Source organism: Arvicanthis niloticus, chromosome 11 (genome assembly GCF_011762505.2).
Source record: "Arvicanthis niloticus isolate mArvNil1 chromosome 11, mArvNil1.pat.X, whole genome shotgun sequence".
NCBI classification, from domain to species: domain Eukaryota; kingdom Metazoa; phylum Chordata; class Mammalia; order Rodentia; family Muridae; genus Arvicanthis; species Arvicanthis niloticus.
In genome coordinates, this window is record NC_047668.1 from 79,026,536 (window position 1) to 79,029,399 (window position 2,864).

The 2,864-nt window shown below is 46.6% G+C and overlaps 1 non-coding gene across 1 annotated transcript; it reads left to right on the plus strand.

Moving 5' to 3' along the window:
- The first annotated feature begins 1,474 nt into the window (after positions 1-1,474).
- On the plus strand, positions 1,475-1,612 carry LOC117717414 (small nucleolar RNA SNORA17). Its single transcript, XR_004607907.1, has one exon. It is a non-coding gene; the product is annotated as a small nucleolar RNA SNORA17 (small nucleolar RNA).
- The last annotated feature ends 1,252 nt before the right edge of the window (positions 1,613-2,864 follow it).

The following is a 2,864-nucleotide window of genomic DNA, read 5'->3' on the forward strand; positions in this document are numbered from 1 at the left end:
ACACAAAACTGTGAGAACATTGAGTGTGCTGGCGATACCTGGTGGTCAGCTTGATGACATCTGGAATGAACTACAATCCAGAAGTAGAGGGCACACCCATGATACAGACCTTGAGGCTGGAAGACAGGCTTTTGATCTGGATCTTGAGGCACAGTGGCCATGAAAAGCTTAGGCCCAGGCATGGTGGTGGTACATGCCTTTAATCCCAGGAGACAGAGGCAGGCAGATCTCTGAGTTCAAGACTAGCTTATAACAATGCAAGTTCCAAGTCTAGTCATGGTGGTATATACTTTTAATCTAGGCCTTACCTTCTGCTGGAGGCCTACATAAGGACAGTGGAAGAAGGAAGGCTCACTCTTCTTTCTCTGCTTGTACTTTCTTGCCAGCACATCTGTTGGAACCTACTTCTCCAGGATTCCAGTTTATGCAAAAGAGCAGCTGAAACAGCCAGCCTTGTGGGTTAACTCTTGGACTTTCCATTCACAGCTGACCATTGTTAGGTAAGTTGGACTGTAGACTGTGAGCCATTCCAATAGTTTCCCTTAATATATAAAGACACGTCATAAGTTCTGTGACTCTAAAGAACCCTGACTAATAAATACATTGACCTAATTAAAAGATTTAAAATAAAAGGGCAAATATTTAATTCCAGCATTCAAGAGGCAGAGGCAGGCAAGTTTCTACGAATTTGAGGCCAGCCTGTTCTACAATGTGAGTTCCAGGCTAGCTAAGGCTACATAGTGAGACCCTTTCTGAAACAAACAAACAAACAAACACAGGAAAAATCAAACGATCTAAAGAGATACACTTTTGAAAAATAAAACCCTTGTTGAATCCTTAGGGAAAAAATAGAAACTACAAAAACACTTTCAGAGCTGGGCACTGGTGGCGCACACCTTTAATCCCAGCACTTGGTAGGCAGAGGCAGGCGGATTTCTGAGTTCGAGGCCAGCCTGGTCTACAGAGTGAGTTCCAGGACAGCCAGGGCTACATTACACAGAGAAACCCTCTCTTGAAAAACCAAACAAACAAACAAGCAAAAAAAAAAAAAAAAAAAAAAAAAAAAAAAAAAAAAAAAAACTTTCAGAAACAATTCAGAGAGGAGACATTGTGACTCAGCCCCCTCTTCTCTGTGTTAGCATGACGTGAACAGGTATCCTTTGCCATGAGTTCTCAAGGTTGTGACTTAATGCCTTACCACAATTCCAAAAGCAATGCAGTCAAGTGAGCATGGAATAAAACCCACAGTCAAAACTAAGGTTTCCTCCGTGTAAGGCAGTTCAGTTAGAATGTTTAAAAGCTTCTCAAAGCAGACAGTAATCCCCTCTTTTCCCACAAGGGAAGTCTAGAAAGATTGGCTGTATCAGTGAGAAGGAGAAAGAAGAGAGCAGTCTCCAAATGTCAACCTTCACGTCTTAAGGACAGACATCCCAGGTTTTACCCATCAGTCTAAAAGCATCAAAAACAGAGCTAACCTGCCCATAAAGGTGTTACACATATGGCTGCTGTGGCACATGTGTGTGTCAACAGATGGCAGAGAGGACAGATGCTATGTCTACACCCAGTGTTCTGACCTACTTATGAACATCTGAATAATTAGTAGCCTAAGATTCCCTGAAAAAAAAGTGAGCCCAAGACAGCCAGTAGACCAGCAGCACCACACAGGCCTAGATGGGCTCCCATGTCTATAGACTAGAAGAAGCCTGCCTGGCACTGCTGGTCCTAGGTAGGAGTGAGCCTAAGACAGACAGCCTTCAAAAGAGGCCAGTAGAATGGGCTGGGAAAGGAGCAAGCCCTAGCTGACTGGTGCCAGGGACCCAGACAGGGAGGTAGGCTGAGATGGTCTGCAGCTTGCCTGGGCAGCACAGTAGAGCTGGCTCTGGATGTGGGGGGTGGGGTTGGGGGTGGGGTTGCAGATGAGCAGGCCCCGAGGGCATGAGAACCAAGAGCCAGCTTTGCCTCTCATCTAGTCTGCTGGGAGGTGTCCTCCCCTCTCTCATCCATTTATTGCAGGCAGGAGAGCTGGCCCTGCAGTCATGAGAGCAGGCAATGTTCCTTCCTGGCTGCAACACTCCATAGAGCAGGCCCTGCACTTCACCTGGGCACCAGGATAGAGCTGGCCCCGATACTGGGCTTGCTGGTGAGCCAGTTCTGAGGGAATAAGAGCAGGGGAGATGGAGGTCTGATCAGCTCAGATACTTCTCAGGCCCAGATCCAGGCCTTTGAATTGGGCCACCCCAATGTCTACCCCATGGATGAACTGGTAGTCCTACAGATCCAAAGCTTCAGGATCTCCAGGACACAGGGCAACAAGAGGGTATCTGAGAGGAGTTGCCATGAGGATCCAGTATTGATAGAGTACAGAAGCCAGGGGCCTGGAACCAGAGGAATGACTCATTACAAAGAAATGGGGACAAAGGGTTATACTGTGGGATACACTGTGAACACTATGGGGTACACTGTGAGATACACTGTGAACACTGTGGGGAACACTGTGGGATACACTGTGAACACTATAGGGAATATTGTGGGATACACTGTGAACACTATGGGGTACACTGTGAGATACACTGTGAACACTGTGGGGAACACTGTGGGATACACTGTGAACACTATAGGGAATATTGTGGGATACACTGTGAACACTATGGGGTACACTGTGAGATACACTGTGAACACTGTGGGGAACACTGTGGGATACACTGTGAACACTATGGGGAATATTGTGGGATACACTGTGAACACTATGGGGAACACTGTGAGATACACTGTAAACACTACAGCTTCCATGAGATTTCTTTCATTAAGGGGAGGTTGAAAGGATTCAGTGAGGGTACAGGGGAGAGATAAGTGGGATTGGGGTC